Source organism: Vitis vinifera, chromosome 18, assembly GCF_030704535.1.
Source record: "Vitis vinifera cultivar Pinot Noir 40024 chromosome 18, ASM3070453v1".
Taxonomy (NCBI): Eukaryota; Viridiplantae; Streptophyta; class Magnoliopsida; order Vitales; family Vitaceae; genus Vitis; species Vitis vinifera.
In genome coordinates, this window is record NC_081822.1 from 6,723,918 (window position 1) to 6,733,645 (window position 9,728).

General features: G+C 37.7%; 1 non-coding gene across 1 annotated transcript; it reads left to right on the plus strand.

The window, feature by feature from the left end:
• Nucleotides 1–395: 395 nt before the first annotated feature.
• On the plus strand, nt 396–468 carry TRNAR-UCU (transfer RNA arginine (anticodon UCU)). Its single transcript has one exon. It is a non-coding gene; the product is annotated as a tRNA-Arg (tRNA).
• Nucleotides 469–9,728: the final 9,260 nt, after the last annotated feature.

Consider the following 9,728-nt stretch of genomic DNA (forward strand, 5'->3'; position numbering starts at 1 on the left):
CGGGTTTGAATTTTTGTAGAAAACATTTTTGACCCATTTTGTGGGAGGGGTGGATTTCTTGATGCCACAGAAGAGAAAATCCCTGTACTTGGTCGTTGATCGCAATTTGCCTTTGCCTTTAATACTTTAACAGAAGTGATAGTAAGCAAATTTGTCAGCATATGATGGTCTTATTTTGTTTTGGCAACATGTCCAAGGTTAAGATTGAGGGGCCGCTCACTTCAAAAATGGGTGATATTATTATTTTACGTGGGAACTTCAAATTAGGTGTCAGCCTTCCGCACAATACTATTAAGGACTTGAGGGGTGCTGGATGAAGGTGCGGTTAATTTATGAATCCTATGACCACGGTTTGACTGTCTTAGAAATAAATAAAAGATGCAGCTAAACAACAAGCGCCCGTGGCCTAATGGACAAGGCGTCTGACTTCTAATCAGGCGATTGTGGGTTCGAGTCCCACCGGGCGTGTGTGCTTGATTGATGCCAGGCTGTCCTGGCAAGCTAAAAATTGTGAACCCCTTTTTCATTTCAAAACACAAAGCAACAGATAAATACATGATCAAGGTATCTGTTTGGTACCTGGCCGAAACCTATCTAAGAGGGCTAAAAGATATTTCGGTTAAACTACTCGTGCCACTCTAATATAAATTTAATTGTTAAAAATTGATTTTGATTGATTCAAATCCAATATGGGGAGCCCAATAAAAAACAAGGATTTAAAATTGACCGATTCAGATACAAGGGGGCCGTGGGCCCAACTTTCTCATGGGGTGACATTAGGTGGTTGGACTTGGACCGGGCCTCCTCTGCCCAATTGTTTGGGCTATATTTTGGAAGGGTTCTATTCCGGCAAACGATTAGAATAACGGACGGGGGTTTGATTCTGTCTTCTGGGCCAATGCACGCTTAATTTTTTTCTTTTTCCCTTTCTTTTTTGTAATTATCGTTTCAAAATCTTGGAAAGAAATAGACGTCTTGTCTTTTTTTTTTTTCTCTCTCTTTAATTATTCTTTCAAAATCTTGAAAAGCAACATATATCTTGGTATAGTGTAGCTTTCTATGTAAACTAGATTATATGGTGTTTTCTCGTCCTTGTTTTTTTCAATTCTTTTTTTTCTTAAAAAAAAATTTATTATTATTATTATTATGAAGAATAAGAAAAAGAAAGTAAACATGGGAAAAACATAAAAATGAAATTATTATTTTTTAATTTTTATTAAATTTTTCTAATTTCTTTCCCTTGTACTTATCCATCAAAAAATTTCCGAAAAGATTGAATCTTGCCTTTATTTATTTTTCTTTTACTCCTTTTGAGTGTATGAGAAGTGCGACCCCTTTATGTGGTCCGTGATTGATCAAAACGTAAATGCTTTTCCTTTTTCTTTATCATGATTTATTATATGTCTCTTTTTGTTAAGCTTTTCCAAAAAAAATTTGGCTCTCTCTACTTTTCTAAAACTTTGGCCACTTGACAAATCGATTGTTCCTGAAAACTTTATACCCAAGTTTCCTAATGATATCTAAGAGAAGGTCCAGGACTCAAAAACCATGGTGACAAAATTGTCCGAACTTCTATGGTGACAAAAAGTTAGGAATCATAACAACTTTTGTCTAGATCGTTATGGAGCACTAAAAAATTGAGACGCAGAATCTAGTTCTAAACATTTTTAAAATATTTCCACCATGATAAATTAATGCATAGAACTTTTTGTTTTAAACTTCATGTACTAAATTTAATCCCCAGTTTGGAATGTTTTTCCCCCATGTGGATGTGACATGATGATTTTATAAGATTGTATGTGATGTGCTTTTTATAAAGTGGATGTGGCTACACGAATTAAATTCAAACAACAAGCGAACGCACGTCAACACCACATAAAATGGATCCGGAATGATAGTTTTAGATTAATTAACGGTGACCTTTGAATTATTAGGGCTGGTGGAAAAGTTGTAAACGGATCGGATCTTCTCCCAAAAAGAGTAAATGAACCCAGATGCGGAATTGCACCATTCATTTCTCTTGTACTTGGAAGGAGGAGCCAATTTGGCTGAATGGCTTGAATGAGAGACTCCCATGTCACCAGAGATTAGGTAGGAATATTTGTGCTTCTGCCATGTCCACCACACACTGGAAGGACATGGTATATATTATATTGTTGGATCTACCATTCCATGAACAAAATACATGTGACTATAAGGTACGTATATGATATTATATGTTATAAGAAGAATGAAGTTAAAAACAAGATTTTCAAATGTCATGCATGATGTTGATAGTACTGTTTCAGAAAAGAAAAGAAAGAAAAGAAAAGAAAAAAAGAAAGATGAATTCTACTTTTTCCTCCATAGGTTGACATTGATTGATAGCTTCTCATACATGAAAGATGAAGAATATTACAGTACTGTTTCATGATTGTTGGTGTAATCAACTCATACTTACCACTTTCCATATTTTTTCGAAATTACCATCACATTCGTCAATCAGTCCGGATATTTGATTTCTCTGATAAATTCAATTGTCAATAATTTGTCAATTTCTGCCTAGATGATTTTTTGTTTGTCTAGATGAAAAAATCGGATCTTTTGCCAGACAGATCGCGAGGTGAGTGAGACGTTAAATTTGTGGGAAGCCACAAACAGATGAATTCTCGATATGTCCGAGTGAGTCTAGGCGAAAATGTCCTTGTTGCACTTAAGCATACTCTCTAGCAATTCCAGTTCTTCATGTGTAAGCAAGGAGCTAGTATAGGTAATTTGATCTATGTCATGTGAGAGGCACAATGGTTGAAGCGAGTCAACTATAGATGGATCTTTCTCCACCGAGTTCAATGATTGTTATTGCTCCCTTGCGTTTGATTATTCCAAACGTGTTTCCTCATCAAATGGATGTCCGGACTCTAGCGTCACCTGATAGCATTGACACATGCCTAACTGGCTACCAAGGAGATCAACTTATCCATTTTCTATGAGGTAGCTTACCATCTTATGTTACGTAAAAGGAATGACTTTCATTTTGTGAAGTCATGCACATCCCATAATGGCATTGTATGTGGACAAATCGTCGCCCACCGAGAACCATACATTCAGGGTGACTAGGCCAGCTTGGACGGGCAACACAACATTGCCTAGTGAAGTCATTGTAGCTCCATTGAAATCGAACAGCAAACGTCTTAGGTTTTATAAGGCGATGGTAAATAGCTCATTTGCTTGTAAACTAACATTTGTAAGAGGTCAACTGAGCTACTCAGGTTAACTACAATTCTCCTTACGTCAAATCTGTCTACCCCTAGTGTTAGGACTAGGGTGTCTTCATACGATTGCAACACTCAATTAACATCTACTGGAGGGAAGGTAATTGTGTCGTTGATGGGGCGCACACTTCCTTTTGAAAAGGTGCGTTGAACGGAGTTAATTCGTTCTTTTACAAAGGTCGTGTGAAGCAACCTTCACCTTTGTTTCTTAGAGTTGTGTCTATCATCTATGGGGCCTCCATGTATGTAATTGATGATAGCTCTGGGAGCTGCCAGAGATGCAAGGGTTTGGATGACTGCCTCTTACGCCGTCTCTCTTTGTCTGCTAGTTGTGCGGACATACTGCTTTAAGTGTTCGACCTTGATAAGTTTCTCCACCAAGTAATGTAAACTCTTGCATTGCTCAATGGTATGGTAGTGATCCTTATGATAGGAGCACCTTTTGTTCCAATTTCGCCTAGTCGGATCTATCTTGATGGGTTCTGTCCATCTGAAGTCTAACAGATTGCGGATGAGTGGGAGGAGTCTCTCGTAGGAGATACTAAGGAGGGTGAGTCTCACTTGCTACTGCTATTAGCTAGCTTGCCTCTTGCTAGCTTGCTTCGATTGGTTCGAGGGCTTAGAATTTCCCATCTCATTGTTCTTGGTTGGACAATTAGTGACCAAGACCTGTTAAGAAGTTGCTCAGACATCATCTTTGAGCATAAAATATTTGTCCGCTCGTCTGAATAGGTCATCCATCGTTGCAGGTGGCTTCTTTGGGAAAGACTCAAAGAATGGTGTGTCTGGGTTGAAGCTTCGCTTGAAAATTTGTAGGATGGCATCAGTACTACAAGCTTGCACTTTGAGCACTGTTTGCTTAAACCGCTTCATGAAGTCTCTAAGCAACTCAATCTCTTGCAGTTTGATGTTCTGCAAGGTGCTTATGTTCTGTTTTTGGCAAACAGAACATAGGTAGTGGCTCACAAAGACTTCCAAGATATCCTGGAGAGTGTTCACAAAATTCTGCAGGAAACAGTGGAACCAAGAGAGAGCTTGACCGTGTAGGCTGCCCAGAAAGACCTTGCACATCAATGCATCATTCCCTATGTCAAGGGTCATGACCTACCTAAAGTGTATAATGTGATCGAACAGGTCGCTTGTTCTGTCGTACATCATGAATTTTAGCACTACGAACCCCATGAGCGGCTCATAGCTAATAATATGAGGGTTGAACGGCGTGGAGAGCGTGTCATCCAGTCGTCGGCTGATAGAGTCGGGCTGAACTTGCGTCAACAATACTTTAGTTTGCTGCCTTTGCAGTCGCGGTTAGGGGACCTAAATAGGCCCTCAAAGTCTCTAACATTCGTGATTGCCCTTCCACGCCTGGTGTTGGAGGTCCCAATCGAGCTCGCATTGCATTAAATAAATGCGACCTTTTGTCGCACCTCCTTTTCCTTGATACCCAGATAAAATCGGTGCCTTCATCCGACTGCATTTGGCGATCCGATAAAGATTCCTCCCTGGATTGTCTTGAATAACTGCCATATGAGAACTTTGTGCCCCTGAGGTAAGATGCTTCAGTAGTTCATCTCAAGGTTGTTTGTTGACTCTAAGTGTGACAACGTTGAGAGGGACCCGTTGCCGACATTTGAGCCCGCAATTTTTCATTCTATTCTCTGAGTCATTTCGTTTGGTGGAGCAAAGTTTGCATCTGCCAATCATTTTCTCGTTAACGTCTCTCCATTCTTTCACACCATACAAAATAGTCTTCGCCACCCATAGTTGATGATTGGCTTTTGAAGGGTGTTGACATCTTTAAATCTTTCTCATAGATGGTACCAATGTTGGTGTAGTGTCAATTGAATTTGGGTTCGTTTAGCTTTATTGGAGTCAGACGAATATCTTCCCTGCACAGGAGGATGTCCAGACAGGTGGTCTAGGCATGCCCCTCCGAAGCTTAAGTGATAAATCAATGAAGATGAGTCCAACTATTTTGGAATGGTTCTGTACGTGTCCACCTTTCCGGATATCCTAGACATCCTTTTATATAAGGAAGAAGTTCGTCTGACTCCGGTGAAGTTAAACGAACTCAAATCTAGTTGGCACATACCAACAATGATGGATTTCAGAAACACCATAGGGCTTGGCTTCTTTATGTGTGGATTATGTAGGGACCCCTCCTCCTGAGAACACGTGCCACACACCTCATGGTGACACGTGGCACGCATTATCATCTGGATTTCCCTAAGAGTGCACGTAGCGCGCTTCTCATATCCGGACTACCTCAAGGAAAGGCACACAACACTCATAAGCATAACATCCGGACGACTTCCACAAATGCATCCGGGCCACCAACATAGGCCATCCAGATACGTTTGTCCAGATCATTGATTGAAGTAAGCAAATCTTGCACGTTATCACAACAGTCTGTCATGGCCCACGTTCCACCACCTGTAGAGTGAAAGGACAAGATGAAGTGACAACAAGTCACTTCCCACGATCACCTACCACAATCTCTGACAGTTGCATCACCTACCACGATCTCTGTCAGCCGCCCGTAGGGTGATGATGCCCCTGCCACCACCTATTGTCATCATGACAACACAAAATATCTCTCTACCATTAAAGAGGGGAACAAAGCTTCTGATACTATATATACGAACCTTCACACAAAGAGGAAGGTAAGCTTGCTATACCTAGAAAAAGACCAACTATTTTATCTCTCTCTAAATCATGGCTAACAAAACCATCGGAGGGTGCGTCTGAATACCCTGTCCGGACACCTTTTGCAGGTAGAACGACTGAATCAAGAATCTATATTGATTGAGATCGTGCGTCCATCCATTTGACAACTACGTAGATTACCAAGGACGCGAGACCTCAACAGATTAGATTGGAACCCAATGAAACATGCGCATCAAGTAGATGTGAAATAATGCAAACAATAATCCAGGAATCAGACAAGTAGGTACAAGCATGGACCCGGTTAAAAAGAAAAAGCTTGAAGAAAAATAAACACTTGTCTCATATATGGACCTTGGTTTGGACGGTGGTGGGGTGGGGACTCCAGGGAAGCTCGTGACCTCAAAATGTTGCGTTCACAACCAAACGGTCCAAACTGTGCGGGGACCTGGACCCCGTGCTTTGTTTCTTTCTTGCTCTACAGAGCCATAAAAACGTATATTATAAAACTATTATTGATAAGGTACTATCAACTTTCTCCATTTCATTTTCAGTGAAATTGACCCGTGCCTGATTCGACCGACGGAAACATGGCTTCAGCCCCTCATTTATGGCGCTCTGTCATCTGTCTGCCCACCACCACCCATTATCTTGTCCTCTCATAGATCCATTCATTGCACTGTTTTACAGCCCATGAGGCGCTTCTCTCGTCTCTCCTTCCAATTAATCTTAGGTGTGAACCCAACAACAGGCTACAGCTAACAATTGTTCTTGACTTAGAGCTACGCTTAAATGTCTACCATCTCTATTCAGTGATCAGGAGGAATGTCTGTACTCTTTGTCAAGGTTGAAGATTTGATGTAACAGCCCTTACTGAAATTAATGAGTTGATGGAATTAAGTTGGAACACACAGTAAGTTGACGACCATGAACGGGTGATGAAAGAGAGGAGGTGGTGGTGAATGGGTTGACGAACTTGATGTGCTTGCTGCTGTTGTGCAAAGAGGGATAAGGCTAGGTAATGGGGTTTGTGCTGCTTGCAGTGCGGTATGGTGCTAGGCTATAGGCCTCCTATGGATGGTATTAATTAAATTATTTCAGCAACGTTTGAGTCATGTCCTTTTTCCGGTCTTTTTAATGTTTCACTTGGTTAAATGGGTAAATTACAAAAAATAATTCTCCCAATCTTTATATTAATAAATAAAAAACATGTCATTAAGAACCAATAATAGTTGTCAGTAATTGACGGCTACGATGGCATTTTTAGAGCTTCAAATTAAGAGTAATTTGTCACACTCAGTGAAGAAGACGGTTAACGAACCTAAATAGAAATAGAATTAGGATTAAGAGTGGGTTTTTGATGTAAATTATTCTTAGAAAAAAAAATTTCATTTTTTATTTAAAAAAATTAGAATTTATTTTATAAATAGAATGATTTTTTAAAACACATCTAAATTCTTTTTTGTTTATTTTTGTGGAGAATACTAAAAACTAATTGAAAATATAAAAAAAATTACATTGAAAACTTTTGCATATTATATAGGTATAGTAGTGTATTTTTCAACATAATCTGTATAGTAGTATGTTGATATTTCAACGTTATCGTTCCATTGTTTGGTACGCATTTATATCTAGTCAAACTATTGGCGTCTTCTTCTTGGCGTCTTGCTCTTGGCCATATGCTCCGTATAATTGAAGGAAGACTTCCATTTGGTCAAGTAACTAGCGTGTAGGGACGTTGTTTGCTAGCTAGGGCGTCAAAAAAGTCGGGGCACCTCTTGCTGGCGGTTGACACACCCCTTTCAAGAAACACTTTTACATCAAAGTCATGGTTGAAGATGGGTTGCGGTTTTTGACACGGTGAGTTTCCAATGGTTGAAGATATGAATGGTCCCAAAATTGTTCCAACCAATAATCTTAAAATCTGATAAAAACCCAGGGACTTGTAAGGTACACGAATTAAGAGGGCACATATCCTTAAATATTCTTAAAATTTAATACAAATTGCCCAGTTGCACACCTGAGTTATCAATTTTTGTACAATACCTTTTCTATTTTAAGACGTTAATGCACTGTCAATTGTCGTCAATAGAGGCGTGTCTTTTCTTGACTCAAGTTTTGTTGGTCGATAATAACTAGTGGAGAGGGGAGAACATCAAATTCAGGAGTAGTGGCATTATGCTTAAGAATCATGGAAGAGTATGTATAACGACAGTCGAGCGGTGGCCGCAGTGCAAGCTAGCAGTGGGATTAGTACACTGGAGAGCCTTACTTGTGGTGATCATTTTGCGGGTATGGACAAAAGGAACCAACCCTACAAACATCATTTTCTTTAGACCTTAATTGAAAGCTACCATGATTTGGGATTTATTCCCTAGCTTTCTATTTCTTAAGAATAACTTAAATAATCTGTTTTAAGGTCATTTGACAATGTAAAAAATAATAATTTATTTTTTGTTATTAAAAAAAAATTCCAAATAACAACAAAAGGATATGAAATATTTTGAAAACTTTTATTTTATCCATGATATCTATCTGGTTATAAATTCAGCGGTTGTTCGTAATGCTTCTAGTAGAAATGTGAGAGTTTTCTAGTCTCACATGATTAAATTCTTTCTTCCTTCTGTACATTCACATGCAGTTCTTCAATTCTTCACGGCCCTTGAATTCTCATCTTTCCAGCCTAGCGAAATGGATACAATTCTGAAGAAAGGTATCGGAATATGGAAATGAGACAAAAAGTGTATCCCATTCCTGATATGTATGATATTATATGTTCTAGATAACAGGCTACGTGTATTTCCAGCAGTGGGAATCTCATATGGCTAGGGGTTAAACAAGGGACGCAGTTGGAGGATTGTCCTTCTGTTAACAAGATGGGAAGTTGTTGACAACTTTGAAGGATGGGTGAGGGCCCTTGAAGTCTTGAAGCCATCACCGTACCTGCATTTTTGGCATTTAACCCACCATAAGCGCCGGGAAAGCTGAGTGTCATCTGATATCCACCGAAATTTTCAAGGAGGCAATGAGTGAGAAATTTGTGCATCCAAATGGTGGTCCAAGACTCCCCAATAATTTCTGATTTTTGATAAGAGTACGATAGTTTTAAAAAATAATTCATAAATTACCGTAATAAGAAAAATAATTTTAAATCTATCTTTTAAATGGAAAAGATGAAATAAATTGGAAGTAAAAAATCGTCTTTTCAAAAAACGATTTCTACAAAAATAAAATAAAATTATTATTATTTTTTAAAATCATCTTTTAAAGAGACGATTTTCACCACAAAAATAATAATAATAAATAACAGATTATCATCTATAGATGCCTTGACGCGAGACTTGTTCAAATTCTCTTTCTTGTTTGGTTATTAGGTCAAAAAAACTTGGATAAACACCAAAATTGTTGACCCATCTCTTGATTTCCACCACCAAAATTTTTTTAATTTCAAAGGAAAGAAAAAAAAATATTATTTATCTTATATTAAATTTAGTATGCTATTTATAAATTAAATTTAATAAATAAAATTAATTAATTTTATAATATATATTTTTAATAATTGTATTATCGTATAAGTATGATAGGGAATAGAAAAATGAATTTTTAAAGTTTTTTTAGTTTTTTTAATAAACCAATAACAATTTTTTTAAACTCAATTTTCACATAAAATTGATAGTAGTTTTTAAAAAAAAATCCAAAGTAAAAGAAAAAAAATAATATATAAATATTATTTATCTTATATTAAATTTAGTATATTATTTATATATTAAATTTAGTAAATAAAATTAATTAATTTTATAATATATATTTTTA